Below are 18,070 nucleotides of genomic sequence, written 5' to 3'. Positions count from 1 at the left end.
CTCCCACCTCCTTTTCCCAGTCTCCCCCAGTTCTGTTCAATAAAGACAGAGTCAATGTTGGAAGAAACGTTATCTTTATTTTGTACATCAAGAAGAAGGGGGGCTAGGGAAGGGTAAGTGGAAGGAGGTGAGGGAGGAATGGGGTACGAGCCCCCGATGGGGAGGACTGGGCTGGCTCTGCGGGCTTCTGGGGGTGGAAGCTCTCCTGCAGCCCCCCAATTGCCCCCTCTCCCCAGATGGCAGCCTGTGGCAAGTGCAGCCGGGCTGATGGCCGAGTGGTGTGATGTGCCCAGTGTGGGTACTCCGGGCACTCCAAGCCAGAACTTCTTTGCAAGCGGGGCACCCCTTAGAACTGTGTGTCCGGGGTGGGGGTCGGGACCCTTTAAGCGCAGCCCTCAGCTAGCCTGAGACAGCATCTCCATGCTCTAAGTCCTCCTCTTATGCCCTGCCGGCACTGCTTCCGGCCATCCTTAAGCCCTGTTCAGAGTCCACTCAATGTGGACTTGCTAGTTCGAATTAGCAAAACTCTAATTCGAACTAGTTTTTAGTTCTAGACGCGTTAGTTCGAATTAGCTTAGTTCGAATTAGATAATTCGAACTAAGTAAGTTCAAACTAGCGCTGTAGTGTAGACGTACCCTGTCTTAGTGAAAAATGAATGCTAACATAAAGCTGAAGAAATCTGATTACCAGAGAGTTGGCTAATGACAAACAAACCCCTGTTAATTCATATAAAACATAACTTCAGCCCATTTACACTAGACAGAACCTGCTTCTATATTACTGGCTGGGTTAAGTTATTATTGATTTTAACCAATTTTTTCAACTAGGTGAAACAGAGAATCTGTGCCATTTATTCACAAGCCATTGATAGGCAATACTGAATATAGAATGACAATTCATAGGGGAAATTTTATCCCCCACTGGGACAAAGAGTGGGTTTTTTTTCTTTTCTTTTGTTTAATGGTGTCAAACTCCAGTTCCTCTCTTGTAATAGGTATAAAATGCTATTCTTGCCAATGATCTGACATTCTGGTACCCTTTAGCTCTTATTTCAGCTCGTATTTCAGCTCCTGCTCAGCTTGACTATACTGTTCATTCACTAAAGAAAAAGGGCATGTGCCAATATGAGTATGGGTTTAAACTAAGGGTAGGTCTGGACTGATTGCTATTTTGGGATACAGAAGGTATCCCCATAGCTACCCCATGTCTACAAAAGCCACCCGTTATTTTGAAATATTTTTCGAAATAACAGATGCACTATTTCACCATCCCGGTAAACCTCGTTGCTTGCGGGATAAGGGATGGATCTAAATAGCACGTTATTTTGAAATATGGCGCTGTGTCGATAAGCCAAATTTCAAAATGAGCTATTTAGAAATAGTTTTAAAATAAGATACCCAATTTGCATAGTGCAAATTGTGTATCTTATTTTGAGTTTAGGATGCTGTGTAGATGTACCTTAAGAGAATAGATGAAATCTAGTGAGTTTATTGCTTCCTGTTGGACTTCCACAGCCTGTAACGTATAAGCTACATCTAGACTGCAAGCCTCTTTCAAAAAAGAGCATCTAGACTACAACCAGTACTTTCGAAAAAGCAAGCCGCTTTTTTGAAAGAGAGCACCCAGGCAGTGTGAATGCTCTCTTTCGAAAAAGCACAGTTTGCATTTCATAGGCTGTGTCCAGACTCAGGGGTTTTTTCGAAAAAAGTAGCCTTTTTTCAAAAAAACTTCACCTGCGTCTAGACTACAGCCGCGTTCCTTCGAAATCAAATCGAAAGAACGCGGCTTTTCTTTCGACGGCGGTAAACCTCATTTCACGAGGAAGAACGCCTTTTTTCGAAAGTGCTCTTTCGAAAAAAGGCGTTCTTGAATGCCAACAGGGCTTTTTAGAAAGAAAGCATCCAGACTCACTCGCTGCTTTCTTTCAAAAAAGCGGCTTGCTTTTTCGAAAGTTCCGCTTGCAGTCTAGATGCTCTTTTTCGAAAGAGGCTTGCAGTCTAGACATAGCCATAGCTCCTTTTTTCAAAAGAGCACTTGTGAAAAAAGGTGTTCTTCCTCATAAAATGAGCTTTTCCACGGTCAAAAAAACTGCCGCATTCTTTCAATTTACTTTCAAAAGAACGCAGCAGCAGTCTAGATGCAGGGGAAGTTTTTTCGAAAAAAGGCTACTTTTTTCGAAAAAATCTGTAGTCTAGATACACCCATAGAGTCATAATAAAGCAGGGGCAAAGAAAAACCTCCCCAAGCCATTCTACAGTCAACATGCAAAGAGTTAAGAGATTTAGCAGTGAAAGATTTTTCTGAGATGTAATCATTTGTGCAGTTTTCCCAGGCTCTCAACGCCTGACTGCTTAGCATTTGCTGGAGTATTGTGTGGGACACAGACCCCAAGCAATCAGGCAGAACATACTTAATTGCACATGCGGAGACAGGAACATATGCACTGACAACCTGAACACATTGCTAATGAGAAGGGCTCTTGCTTGCTATGTTTTGCCTGCAAAAGGCAATGCTTAGCAGATTCCTTGTAAAGTTTATGGGCCGGGTCAGTTCCTATCTACTTCCATCTAAGACTGAAGCAAAAACATCATTAACACGAGCTCGTATTCAGAGTAGCTGCAGCCCCTGCACTGTCCCTATGCATACCCCTGGCAGCATCAGGCACAATCTCTGTGGGTGGTCAAGTCAGGAGGCTTCCACTCCAAAATATGTAAACCAAACCTAACCTGACTATAATTCCTGCCCCAGAACAACCTTTCTAAAGTTCTGGCAGAATTTGAGTAAGAGATTTTCAGAAAACCTAAACAGGGGAAAATCTATCTTGCAGTTCTTTTCTCAGCCACAGCTTTTTAGACATGAACTTATGTGAAGCCTGGAGCCTAATATTGCCTGGTATCCTTGTTTCATTGACACTGTTCCTCATTCTTCTATGTATGTTGATGTTTATATTGCTTTACTTACAGTCCATGTTCCATACATATGCAGATCTCTTTGCTTGATTTTTTTTCATTGCAGTTTGATTCTTTTTTCCTTGTAAAATATTTAACCACTCTATTTTCTGTGAGACTGTATGTATGGTTAAATAATACACTACCATGAAACTGTCCTCTCATAAAATATACCCAGCACTACAGTTAATCATTTTGGTTCTATTAATGGTGTAGGCGCAGATATTAATAAGTATGAGTTTAGCAATAATTGTATCTATTCTGTATTATAAGAAATGTTAGGGCAGGCATGTTGATCGGTATTTATGTTGCAATTAAAATAAACCATAAATTGGATAAATGAAGAAAAGCAAATGAAATCTTAAGAATGCTGGTACTTTTCAAACTGCCAGATGATTGCTTGTGGATCCACAGTCTTTAGGGGGGTTAATTTTGTAGTTGGAGAACTCAACATTTATCTCCACTCCAATAGTGTAAGCAAATGCCTTACAGCAGTCATGTAAATCAGAAGACTTAATATCAGCAGTCACTTCAGTAATGCAGACTATCTATTTGATATGGAGAATGCAGTGAACAGTCAAGGGGAACAGGTCCCATTAAATCTTTATACGTTTCCTAATAAATACCAGCCAAATATATTCTTCTTCTCTTTCCCCATCCCCCCTCAAATGTAACTCCTGGAATGAAGAGAGACATAATACATTTCAACCTGCCATCTATTTTTAGTTGCTCCTCCGCAATGAATCTTTTAAAAGAGACAGTCATACAGATCCATCTGCAGCAATTTAATGGAAACTTGTGAATTCCCCATTCCTGCCACACAAGGTAGGTCATTTTCAATCAACTGGAGCTGGAAAATGGTTACGTAAAGTCACAGCCTCAATTGTATAGGTTAAAATTAAGGGAATTATATAGCCCATTCCCAGAAGCTATGGTGTGGAAACAAATTATACACATTTTGAGAAAGTGGGACTGTGCTGTAGCAGTTGTTAACTGTGTTTGGGGATTTTGTTTGGGGTTTTTCTTTTCCATTGGCTTGCAATGTCACACTGGACAAGTCTTTTCATTTCTCAGTACCTCACCCTGTTCACATGTAAAATGAGCAGAGTAATACCTACCTACTTTGCAGCAGACTACTGTGGCTTAATTAATGTTGTTATGTGTTTTGAGATTCTTGGGAGGGATGTACTGTACAAGTGGAAAGGATTTTTATTCTCAGAGGTTCTTCCTGTTTCCAGTGTGTTGCAGTGCAACGAAAATCCAGAAAAAAACTATCAAGGCATCTAGTATTTGAAAGACACATTTTTTTGAAAACCAAATATTTTACATATTTTAGAAAGATCTATAGGAGCAAACTGAATCCTAGGAGCAAAAGGGCAAAAAGCAGCATTCAGCCACTGACATTTAGCTTTGTTAGATCTTCCTTTCAGGCATGTATTTTTGAATCATGCAGATAGCCAGTGTACTTGCCCATTGTTCTGAATTTGTTTTATTGAGGCCATGTCTACACTACAGAGATTTTTTTTTTTTTTGAAAAATGGCTGTTTTTCCGAAAAAAACTTCAATTATGTCCACACCACAATTGAGTTCTTTTGCAAGAAAATCAAAAGAACAGCGTTTTTTTTCTGGCATTGGTAATCCTCTTTCTATGAGGAAGAAGCCTTTTGCTGGAAGAGCTCTTTTGGAAAAAGGCATGTGTGGATGGGGCAGAGGGAGTTCTTTTGAAAGAAGAGGAAAGAGGAAAAAGCACAGGTGCCCTGGTGACTACTCAATCCATAGTAATCACAGCTTACATGCGAGATAGAATCCATCCAGTGTGGATGCTATCTTTTAAAAAAGCAGACCACTTTTTCGATGTGCTTTGGCAGTATGGACGCGATCTTTTGGAAGAAGATTTTTCAGAAGATCTCTTCCGGAAAAGCTTCTTCTGAAAGAAGGCTGCAGTGTAGACGTAGCCTGAGAGGGGGGACATTTTCTAGAGGAAGACTGTGCTTTTTACCAGTGGTGGAAATGTTTCATTACATTTCCTGTAAGCTGTAAAGAGAGAGGTTGGCAAGCTTGTGGAAAGGCCCTTATTCTAATGCTGTCAGGGAACTGAATGGGGTTAAAGGGAATTGGGGTGATTTTATTGATCTCTGGATACTACTAAATTAACCCTGTGAAAGGTTACTCAACCATGTGGTTCATAAAAATTCTATTGAAGAGCATATTTGGTTTTTACTTTGGAAAAAGCCAGACTGCACTGTCACATGTTTCCAAGGACATTTCCCAGAAAGGTTCTCTTAGATTTCACCCTAGATTAGAGAACTTTCATCAGGAACAAGCTATAAACATCACCAGCAAGGGCACTAAAGTTTGTTTGCTGCCTTCTGTCTGACTATTGAGAAATCACTTTTATTTGAATGAGAACACAAACTATTAGATCTAATTCTTTTACTATTCTAGGTGAGCATCTCCTGCACACAGTTTATCTCAGACTAAGGAGCTATATATATATATATATATATATATATAATTTACTAGCAGCCCTTGCTTAAATATTGGAAGACCATCACTGACATGATAGCATATATCAAAAGACAGCAGAAGCTTGGCAAAGGGTTGTGCTCCCTTAAAATAGACTTCAAGCATCAGGGAAATATAATTCATTTACAAAAGTTCCAGGACAAGCAATAAGTGTCCTGATTCCTTAGTCTGAACCATCAACAAAGAAAGTTTATTCCTCAGCAAAGATCTAAGCTCAAAGCACAAAATTGATTCTCTCCCCCTCCCCCGCCCCAGCAACTATCACACAAATCACTCATGTGTTAGGTGATTGTGCTTTTCAGTTTGTTTGGGTTTTTTTAAACAGCTGCTTCTTTGCTCTCTTTAAATCCACTCTCTGAGAAGGTAGGGCTCTTTTCAAGAACATGCTTCTTCACTAGCCTTGTTAGTAAATGACAAGCAGACACATTTTCAGGTGCCTTCATTTCATTGCAATCTTGGCAGCTCTGCAACAGCATCTGGCTGCTGAAGCAAAGTTTTAACCCATTCCCTGCCAAGGTCCTGTACCATTCTCTAGAAAAAGAGATGGGTATTATGATTAGAACCAAAAAGGTCTTGTACAAATAGGCTGAACATTATTATAAAGAAAAATATTGCATATATGTTTAGTACAATCTCATCTGCAGAACATTCGCAATTCAGTTCTCTGTGCTGTTTCATGTTTACTTAGTATTTTTGGAACTATATGAGCCAAGAATATGAGCATGTTGGCAAAATGCTGTCTGCAACCTTGAACAGTTTTCATCGGGAGACTAGCATGGGCTTATGTCACTCACTTTGGAAATATTCAGAATAAAATATATCTACATATCTCTCAGAAGCTTCTACCCAGGCATTGGTTTGAAAATGAAAGCAGGTGCACATGGAAACCTCTGTTTCAATAATAGTTCTTTAATTAATAGTTAATATAACTTATTTTGTATTGCTGATCAGCAGTATTACTTGTTTTAAGTAAAGTGTACATATGCTACAAAATAGAAAAGAAATAAGAGCATAATACTAAACTAAATAACATGGAGACATATTCAAGGAGGTAGTATAGGCAGCTAAGGTAACCACACGTATTTCAAGGAAATGAAGGAGAGCTATAGAATAAATGCAGGACAAAAAAAAGGACAGTGCTTTAGTTTTTTTGTTCATGGTATATTCTTATTAACACATAAGCATGCATATTTGCAATAGTGTAATGATCCTTTGCACTACTATTATAGAAGTACGTGACAATAGTATATTCTATATTGATTTTATCTGGGACATGGAAAATTAACAAATTAGAAGCATCCCTTTAAAAAATATATAGAATATTATGTATGAGAGACAAATACCCACATGTATTTTTCATTCTGTGAAGCACCAGGCATATATTCTCAAGCTGAATCTCAATTGTCCTGTCCCTCTCTTGCTAGATAAACAGAAGATGTCATAAATGGTGAGACTGAGATTTTATGCCAAACACTGCAGATGCAGTTTCAAGAAAGTCACACAAGAGCTGAAAATTAAAGCTTTTTCATTCCTTCTGATCAGTTTGCCTGAATAACAATGATGTCCGACCTTCAAACCTGCTGATGAAAGGCATGAAAAAAAAGTACAAAAACTGAAAAAGTTTGAAATGTGAAATACCCATGATTTGTTGCAAATTTATAATTTATTTTAAAAGTTTAAATTATCCTTCTATTTCTTTTTCTTTTTTTTAACTAAGTTTCCATCTTCTTGAAGACATATGTTTTGAGTATATATCTTGAGTGCAAAACAGTGGATAACATTTCAGGACAGAATAGGCAGCTTTCCCTCTCTCCCCTGCCCTAGCCATACCTTCCCTATTCTCAGCATTATCATAAAGGATTTATGGTATATATTGTTTGGAAGGTTTTTTTCCCTTTCTGAAACAGACACTCAAGTGTTTAATTCAAATTTTTATTCAGCGATAAAAGTGAAGCTGATTGTGAAATTATTCACCTAACACTATAGCACTGTCTGCCTCCACTCTCTCACAGACCTCGCATTTACTCTCCCAGTTTGCACTTTCCATTTGCTCCTCCCCTTCATATCTCTCATCAGCACCTACAGGCCAGGAAGGAGCAGCTGTGGATTGTGGAAGCAACCTGCAGTGGTTGAAGATCACAGTAGCTGCAGGAGTAGTGTCAGAGCTCCTCTTTGTATTTGATGTTATTGGAGTGGGTGTAGTCGGTATGGACACTTCACCCTGCAAACAGAGGAGGCATAATACAAACAGAGCTGGGTGAAATGTTTTGAACAATCGTTTGTAGCTGAAAAACGCTGCTTCAGGGTGACAAACTATTTGTGGAGTCAGGTCAAATTTGGTGTCTCGTTTCAGCTGAAAAAAACCAAAATGTTTTATTGTGGCAGTCTTGTACAAAAGTGTTTTGACTTTTCACTGCAGAAGGAGGTTCACTTCAGGAATGTAGCTAGATTTATTCTTGTAAAAGGAAAGGGAGCAGAGGAGGCTAAAAACCACATAAACAATTAAATGAACAAGAATGGCAAACTCTTTCATTTGACTTTATTTGGTTTGGTAATTAAACTAAAATATAAATGATTTGTTCAGCTCTGCAAGCCCCTATTTTTCTGCCTCCCTTCTCAGAACAACAGCAGATGTGAAAAACTGCTGGAGAATAAGAAATGCAGCACAGGAAGACAACATTGATTTCAGAGCATGATGGGTGAAATCGTAACCCACTGAACTCAATGGTGAAACTGTCATGGACTTCAGTGGGCAGAATTTCTCTTGATATTCAGTGAAATGCAGAAGTTGTAAGGTCTGATTAAAACTGTCATACACTTTCAAGCACAGTGATGAATCCTTGCAAAATGGCATTAAGAGTATCCCAATTTTGAAGGCTGTGTCTCCCACTAGTGAAATTCTACTTTCCTACAGGATTAGGACAATTACTTAAATGCTGTGGTCTCTCATTTTTCAGAGATTCTGTGAGTGTGCACATGTAGTGATCTGTGAAAACCTCTGTCTCAGGCAAGCTGAATTAAAATATCTGTCTGGGTTATGGCATTTTTCAAAAGGTGACTGGTCAGACTCTTGCATGTAAGAATGGAGACAGTTATATGAATCAGAATGCACTGATTATTGAGTTATTTTTGTCATTAGTTCACTCACAAATGTTAAAAGTAGCTACTATCATGTGAATGAGTGAGTGCAGCTTTGTCCAAACCAAGGGTCTTTGTACTGAGGAAATCTTCCATATAAACCTGAAAAAGTCATCTGAGAAGGAAAGGGATTTTTATGGGCGAGATTCATTAGTGTGCTTTGGGTGCTTTGTACATCACCAGCATGATACAACAATAAGCAGTTTCTACTGGTGAATCTAGCTATGTGCCCTCCCTCTTTGTTAATTATTTGACAGTAATGATACGTTTCTTTGTGACAGTTCTCAGGGAACCTGGGACTGTAAGTCTCTTTGTCATCCACTTCCTCAAGAGAGAGGGGATTAGTTCCAGCTTTTCAGTCACTCAAGCACTATCCTCTCTATCCCAACCTTATCCTCACTTGGCAGGATAACAAGAGGTGCACCCAAGTCCCTTTAGATCAGGGATTCTTGCAACACATTTTTTGGTGGTCTCAAAGGGTATGTCTACACTACAAAGTTAATTCGAACTAACGGACGTTAGTTCGAATTAACTTTGATAGGCGCTACACTAGCGCTCCACTAGTTCAAACTTAATTCGAACTAGCAGAGCGCTTAGTTCGAACTAGGTAAACCTCATTCTACGAGGACTAAGCCTAGTTCGAACTTACTAGTTCAAATTGAGGGCTGTGTAGCTCCTTAATTCGAACTAGTGGGAGGCTAGCCCTTCCCAGCTTGCCCTGGTGGCCACTCTGGCCAACACCAGGGAAACTCTATTGCCCCCCTCCCGGCCCCGGACCCCTTAAAGGGGCACGGGCTGGCTACGATGCCCGTGCCAGGTGCAAGCCTGCCAGCACCCAGCTAGCAGACCCTGTACCTGGCACGGCTCGAGCCAGCCACCTGATGCCCCCCAGTCCTCCCCCTCTTCCCAGGACCAGGCTGGCGGCTCCCGGGAGCTTGCCCGGGACTGCAAGAGGCGGGCACCCGCCTGGTCTAGTGCGGACATCGTGGACCTCGTCCACGACCTCCACACTAGGCACAGAAAAGTGGCCGTCTAGGGCAGGAGAGCTGCCAGCCTGGCCACCCAGGAGTAGGTGTGCATGAAAATCAAGGTGGTCCACTGAGACCCCCGACCCTGAGCCCTGAGCTTACAATGGCCATACTGGGTCAGACCAAAGGTCCATCTAGCCCAGTAGCCTGTCTGCCGACAGTGGCCAACACTAGGGACCCTGGAGGGGATGGACCAAAGACAGTGACCAAGCCATTTGTCTCGTGCCATCCCTCTCCAGCCTTCCACAAACTTTGGGCAGGGACACCACTCCTACCTCCTGGCTAATACCACTCCATGGACCCAACCTCCATGACTTGATCTCACTTCTCTTTAAACTCTGTTCTAGTTGTAGCCTTCACAGCCTCCTGCAGCAAGGAGTTCCACAGGTTGACTCTTTGCTTTGTGAAGAACAACTTTCTCTTACTAGTTTGAAGCCTGCTATCCATTCCTTTCCTTTGGTGTCCTCTAGTCCTTCTATTATGGGAACTAATGAAGAACTTTTCTGTATGCACCCTCTCATCCCACTCATGCTTTTATAGACCTCTATCCTATCTCCCCTCAGTCTCCTCTTTTCTAAACTGAAAAGTCTCAGTCTCTTTAGACTCTCTTCATATGGGACCTCTTCCAAACCTCTGATCATTTTAGTTGCCCTCCCCTCTCCCACCCTCTCTCTTCCCCTCTCCCACCTCCTTTTCCCAGTCTCCCCGAGTTTTGTTCAATAAAGAGAGATTCTATTTTTGACCACACGTTTTCTTTATTTTGTACATCAGGAAGGGGGGCTAGGGAAGGGTAAGTGGAAGGAGGTGAGGGAGGAATGGGGCACGAGCCCCCGATGGGGAGACTGGGCTGGCTCTGCGGGCTTCTGGGGGTGGAAGCTCTCCTGCAGCCCCCCAATTGTCCCCTCTCCCCAGATGGCAGCCTGCAGCAAGTACAGCCGGTCTGATAGCCGAGTGCTGTGATGTGCCCAGTGTGGGCACTCAGGGCACTCCAAGCCAGGACTGCTTTGCAAGCAGGGCATCTGATGCCCTGCTGGCACTGCTTCCGGCCATCCTTAACCCCGGTTCAGGGTCCACTTAATGTGAACATGCTAGTTCGAATTAGCAAAACGCTAATTCGAACTAGTTTTTTTAGTCTGGATGCGTTAGTTCGAATTAGATTAGTTCGAATTAACTAATTCGAACTAAGTTGGTTCGAATTAGCGCTGTAGTGTAGACATACCCGAAGTGTGGCTACAAACTCTTGCTGGTGGCTGCTCTGACCATTTTTTCTAAAATACTTAGTTAACTTTAGAAAAAACAAATAAATATGTACATACATGTCCAAATCATTTACATTTAATGATATAGGATTTTTTTGCAGTCTCAGTAATACAAATAAGGTACAGTTGTGTCTATTCTTTGCAGTACCTAAATGGAATAGAAATACAAGTAAGGTGCTTTGCACATTCTTGTCATTTTTTGTCTTTTGCTTTTTGCTTGCTTTTTTTTAAAAAAAACTCGCTGGTTACTAAGTTGGTTGTGAAAAATGATATTAATAAACATAGAAATATCACTTAATCACTTTTCACAGCAAATGTTCTCAGCCCCAGCAAGCCTGAGGACACATTAAGTCCTGGATAGGGAGGTGGATATGGAGACAGAAGGAACTAGGGACACTTGGGGAGGCAGTGAGAGACAGGGGCTACGGGGATGGTGATGACCTTGGAGCCAGAACCTTCTATCATGTGGCTGGGGCATGGAGCCTAATGCCCCATGGCTAGAGCTGGCCACCCACCACTCAAGTCTGAAGCCCAAACCCACCAGCCCTGGGAAGATGCAGAACTCACTGACTGCCCCTCAAGTCTGTCTTTTGTGTCTCCAGAGGTGGGGTGCTTTCTCCTCTCCCTCATCACCACCCAGGAGGCTGTGGTCTCAAGAAAAGTTACTGGTGGAGAAATACCATGTTAGATCATTCCCATATGATAGCCAGCCTCTGGCAGTGGCTAATGAAGCTTTATTTAAAAATGAAAGTGGTAGAAACAAATGGTTACAATACTAAATAAAATCATACCAACTGGGTCTACACTTATCAGTTGTTACTTTCCTATCTAATAAAGTAGGTTAACCCCCCAAAGTCAGTCAGTTGCAGAGCTGGCTGGTTTCACAAGAATCAGGATCCAAACCATGATAAAAGCCTCCTGCTCTTCAGTGTCTCTGGAACTATTTTTAGGATGCTGTGCCCAGCCCCACACCTGTTTATGCCCCTCACTGCCCCAGGCTGGGATTACACTTAGGGATGCCAACTCTTCCAGACCGGATGGACTGGATGCCGTTGCCACAAATGGTATCTGCTCCATCCAGTTCAGAAGGATTGGCAACCTAGCCACAGCTAGAGATGGCTTTGGAGGCCCAGACTGGTAGCAGGCCCATTAGCAGCAGTGGCTTGGACCCTGGGGCCTGTGGGCTGCAGAACCCACAGGGCTGGTGGATGGTGGGACTCCAGAAAGTGCCAAAGCCAACGGGGATGGTGGGATGCCCAGAGGCTGAGAGCTTGGGCTGGCTGGTTGGCATCGGGGCTGGATCCTGGGTGCAGAGATGCTGGGTACAAAACCTGGGGGTCTGCAGATCCCTTGTACCCCTACTTCCACACCTATGCTGCTCTTTAAGAGATTTTCACAGTGAATGGATCCAGAGTGCCTTTCTCAATGCCCCATTATACTTAATAGTCTTTTGTCTTTATTCATAGCTGGGCTCATTCCTTGCCTGCTGTAATGGGTCTCACCACTGAGACACATTACCTTCTGGGGACTAATTTCCCAGTCCATAAAGATTGCTTTCAGTATAATACATTTTTCCTTAACTATTCTCCAAACATACATCTCACAGTGATTATGAATCTCTAGGAATTATGAGCTTTCTGTAGATACTTTACATGTTAGTCTTTATGGTTAAATATTCTATAAGACATGTTTCTGTAAGACATGTAAGACATTAGACATCAGGTCTGAAAGCTTGATGTCAGGATGGCTGAAAGCCGGGCGACCCCAGGACAGGAGGCATAAGGGGTGGCCTGACGGCAAGGTGATGGGTTATTTGCAAAGAATATGGGACCTTTTGCTAAGGGGTCTCTGTGTCACAGTATTTCATCAAGGGATTGTTCCATCCTAGCCCATCTTCTCTATGGGATTCTACTGTGAAATCATAATGCTGGGTTTCTAACATCAAATTCATTTCCATAGTAGAGTTTGGGTCTGCATCCTGTTCTCATTCAAGTTAATAGGTTTTTTGCCACTGATTTCAATACCAGAAATGGCAGACCCCAAAATGCCACATACCCATGATTGTGACCACGGGTGACAGGTATAAGAGGCAGGTGAAGGCAATGTCTTCCCAAACTGCCATCCTGGCCCCACCCTCACACCACCCTCAGCCCCTGCCTCCCTTAAGAGCATCTCCTCCAGCCTCCTGGAGGTGTCTAGCCTTGGGGCCATGCCATCATCCCTTCTGGGCCTGGGGAGGCTGGGGCTGGGCACTGCCCACACTCCGGGGCCACAAGGCCACCTGCCACATGCACTTCTGGACCAAGGATCCACCCTCACCATGCTCCAGGGAAGGCTGGGGCCATGCGCCCTCACCCTCTCTCCCACGTATTCCCACTGGTGCCAGGAAAAGCCAGGGCCGTGTGCCATCTGCTGTGGGAAGAAGTGGTGGGGGGGAGGGGTCATCACTTGACTCCCACAGGATCCTGCATGGCGGGGCAGGGCTGGGGTATTGCCTCTCCCTGTCTTAGGTTCACCAACCACCCATGATTTTGACTTACATTCAGGAATAAGCAGAAGGAGAAAATGTGCTACAGTTTAGAAAGAGCTTTTCCAAAAATGGAATTCATACTGCCAAGGACATTTCCAACTTTTTTCCAGCATCTTTCATCTAACATCCATCATGTACTGATTTTAACAATATATGCTTAAAATTGTCTTCAGTGATAAAAGTAAATGTTTATATTTCATAAAAATTTCTCAATAATATTATTTTAAAAACTGAGACAGGGAAGCTTTGGTCTTTCAGCCCACTAATCTAATTTCAAATACCGCTTGGATATTTAATCACTGTATTAATAAAGGTGTAATTTTAATAATGATTCTGATTACACATCTTCTGCTTTCTCAGTGGTACAGATAAGAATGGCAAATTCCAGAAACTTCATTAAAATTTGTATTGCTCATCAGAGGCATTTCCTGCTTTCAGAATGTTTCACTGAAGAGGCCAAACATGGAAATCATGCTGAGTGCCCTGACAAGTAATTGCATGACTAAGAGTGCAAATATTGAATAATGTTGTTTATAAACAAGTTACTTATTACTCCCTTCATGACTGTCAACATCATTAGAACATCATCTACTTTTTTCACTTGGTTTTTGTGTTTTCTAAATTTACCTTTTCTAACCCCAACCAAATATGTATCTCTTCACTCTGGAGTTTTATAGTCACTGTTGCTTTTGTTTTATTCCTACATTACTTATTTTCATTTGGGCTGTGTCCAGACTCCATGCCTCCGTCGACGGAGGCATGTAGATTAGCCAGCTCGGAAGAGGGAAATGAAGCCGCGATTAAAATAATCGCGGCTTCATTTAAATTTAAATGGCTGCCCCGATCTGCCGATCAGCTGTTTGTCGGCAGATCGGGAGAGTCTGGACGCGATGCCCCGACAAAGAAGCCTTTCTTCATCGACACAGGTAAACCTGGTTTCACGAGGCTTACCTGTGTCGATGAAGAAAGGCTTCTTTGTCGGGGCATCGCGTCCAGACTCTCCCGATCTGCCGACAAACAGCTGATCGGCAGATCGGGGCAGCCATTTAAATTTAAATGAAGCCGCGATTATTTTAATCACGGCTTCATTTCCCTCTTCCGATCTCGCTAATCCACATGCCTCCGTCGACGGAGGCATGGAGTCTGGACACAGCCTTGGATACAAATAATGTATCTTTTCTGATACTGACAACATAACAAAATGTTACTTAAGTGTGAATTGTACTGTTTTGCTGGTACCATAGCCCCTTGAACTCTGAAGTTGTCAGATCTCATAAACTAGAAGAGATTTGGTTTGGTGAGTTAGCTCTGGAAGCAAGGTCTTCACTAAGGGTGTGTCTAGACTACATGCCTCCTTCGACGGAGGCATGTAGATTAGCCAGATCGGAAGAGGGAAATGAAGCCGCGATTAAAATAATCGCGGCTTCATTTAAATTTAAATGGCTGCCCCGATCTGCCGATCAGCTGTTTGTCGGCAGATCGGGGCAGTCTGGACGCGACGCGCCGACAAAGAAGCCTTTCTTCATCGGCACAGGTAAGCCTCGTGAAACCAGGTTTACCTGTGCCGATGAAGAAAGGCTTCTTAGTCGGCGCATCGCGTCCAGACTGCCCCGATCTGCCGACAAACAGCTGATCGGCAGATCGGGGCAGCCATTTAAATTTAAATGAAGCTGCGATTATTTTAATCGCGGCTTCATTTCCCTCTTCCGATCTGGCTAATCTACATGCCTCCGTCGAAGGAGGCATGTAGTCTAGACACACCCTAAGATCACCAAACTGGATCTACATTCTACTTTAAGATCTCCTGAATACTGGTACAGTAGTGTGTAAATTCTGAGGTGATTTTATTTCAATTAGAGAATGGACGTTTTTGGTGATAGTAAAATTAGTATAATAATCTCTGCATATTTACTTTGACATTAACTTCAGTTTATTTTAAGCTGTCCCTACATTTCTATTTTCAACGCCCTAGCTAATTTTTGTATTGATAACACTTAGTTGCATTATAAAAGCGGTCTCATGAAAGCTAGAGATTTGGGCTGTAGGGGAAAGGGCAGAGAGAGATTTTGATACTCAAAAAGGCTTGAGAAGTGGGTTGGAATTGTGGGATAAGCATATTACCTGGATGTTTCCACTAAAATGATCATCCATGAACTATTTAGAAATTTAATTTTCTACTTTGTTTTCCTTAGATTTCAGAGTTAACTCCCTAATACAGTGTTTCCCAAATGGTGTTCCATGGAACCCTGGGGTTCTGCGAAGAGAAAACAAAGGTTCCGGGAGAAAATTCCATTACAATAACATTTTATGGTTTAAAAATTCATGAATATTTAAGCATTTATTAATTTGATTGAAAACAATTTTCATTTGTGTTTGCCACGATAAGTGTTCCTGCTTACCCAGAGAGTGGGGCAATGATGTCACTACTCAGAGCTGATGTCCATATATTAGAATGTTATTAGGGATTCCACAAAATACTTTTGAGTTTAAAAGGGTTCCGTGGCCAAATAAAATTGGGAAACACTGCTCTAGTAAGATGAATAGAGGTAGTCCACACTCCTCAAAGCTACCTTGCAGGATGTCTGCCAACTCAGGAAGTGCATCTCCTTATATTTGGTTCACATTTTAAGGTTTAAACACAACCAAAATGTAAACAAATGTAGATTTCAGGGAAATCATAGATCTATATGGTGCAGGAAGTAGTGTTAGGGAATTTGTTAGCTGGCATCTTTCCCTAAAAGGTGGTTTGCTGCAGCAAGTGCTAGCTCTTGAAGGATGCAAATTGGAGGTTCTGCACATTTGTCATCATTAAGTACCCCCTGCTACTAGTCTCATGGACAGGTTCTATGGACCAAATATTCTGTTGATGTAAATGTCATGTTTCCATCAACTTCACTGGAGCTATTCTGATTTACACTAGCCAAGAATCTCTCCCACTTTGTGTTCCTCAATTTCTCCTGCAATTTCCTTTGATTATAATATTATTCACTTTCTGTCATGTTCTTGTGCTGTTGTTCTCCTATAATGTACATATAAAGCAGTTGCACATGGTTGGGAGTGAAATGTTCTATGTACATAAGAAATATCATTAATACTTTGTACTGAGGGAAGACGTCAAAAGCTAAAACTCCCTTGTGTGCAAAAGGTAGCCTTGAGCATATGTTTAGTGAACTCTGTGGGTCACTGTCACCCTTGACCATCTGGAGTTCAGCATCCTTCAGATCCATGTGAGTTTCCTCCCAGGATCGTCTATTGACATTTGGTTTTTCCAGGAGAGGCAGGAGGAAGGAGCTTGCAGGATCATCCTTTGATCAGTAAATCTGCATGTCACAACAGAATCCACATGTTGAAAAAATCCCAATAACAAGCTATGGATGGAAAGTAATAGTGTCTTTCCAAATGCATCAAGAAGTTGTCATTTTAAGTGTTAAAAGTCAATATGTATTTTGGCTAATTAGCAGAAAACAAAATGGTTATTTCTAGCCTCTATTCAGACTCTCCCTTAACCAGTCTATGTTGTAATACTTGGCCTGCAGCACTTCTATTTATAGCTCTCGTGGAGCAGTCTTACATTGCTTATTTTCTGTTTACTAAAGTCATCCAGTTGGTTACCATGGAAACTGTGGCAAGTGCCACAGCTTAACTGTTTTATTAAATGGATCGAAGGTACAGCTGCAAAACTTGAAGGGGCAGATTGTCAGTTTTTATCCATGGCTCGGGCTGCCCTAAATATCACATTATAATAAATACTACATTAAATATTAGGGGCCAGGTTCTGATTTCAGGTACAATGGTGTGAATCTTGAGTATTTCTCTTTTCAGTGGAGATGCATCTGATTTATCGTGCTGGGACCCAGATCAGGATCTGTCCCTAAAAATTACACTGCCTGTTAAATTTGAGTGATTATTACATTTGAATGAATTAATTGTAGGTCATGTCCCTGCTCATCTTGTGAAAATACTTGCTCACAGTTGTATTTGTGTGAAGCTTTTAGTAGATTGTTATCTTATTGCTAACAGCAATCACATTATTGTGGGAATAAGTGCATTACACTAGTAGAACACTAGGAATCAGAGGGAAGCTAGTGACTTTGTCAAATGTCAGTTTTCAAAGGAAAATTATAATGATGAACAAAAACAATAAATTCCCCACTATGGCACATCTATAAAAGAACCCTGAATGTCAGAAGTGCTAAACAATCATACCTCAATAAGAGATGTGGAGGTCAGCATCTCTGAAAGTCAGGCCACTTTAATTAGGTCTGTTACCATGGATTTGGGTGCCTAACATCAGTTACGCAGGTTAGAAAATCTTGGCTATAAAGATTGAGATATGTTGTGTGATAGAATGTGTATTGCCATTGAGTATGATGAAGTTAAAAATAAAGGGGCGGAATATCATTTTAATGTAAAATCAAAATGCCATTGTGCAGATCTCAAATAATAAGAGCAGCAATAAGAATAGTTACATATTTTTAACACATATAAATGTTTAATGAGTGATTCTTTCTATTGTAACCTAACCAAAAAGTTTCAAGAACCCCTGACATTTAAGAAGTGAACCTGGGATTGTATTCTCCAGTTAGCATTGTAGTTGATGGGGTAGCTTGTTGGTGGCATTTGATGCTGAATACTTCCAC

At 41.7% G+C, this 18,070-nt stretch overlaps 1 protein-coding gene across 1 annotated transcript in view; it reads left to right on the top strand.

Moving 5' to 3' along the window:
• Positions 1-18,070, top strand: part of KCNH7 (potassium voltage-gated channel subfamily H member 7) — a 406,542-nt gene that overhangs the window by 220,881 nt on the left and 167,591 nt on the right. The window lies entirely within an intron of this gene.

The sequence above is a fragment of the Pelodiscus sinensis genome, chromosome 7 (genome assembly GCF_049634645.1).
Source record: "Pelodiscus sinensis isolate JC-2024 chromosome 7, ASM4963464v1, whole genome shotgun sequence".
Classification (NCBI taxonomy): domain Eukaryota; kingdom Metazoa; phylum Chordata; order Testudines; family Trionychidae; genus Pelodiscus; species Pelodiscus sinensis.
This window is presented reverse-complemented; position numbering and strand designations above follow the sequence as displayed.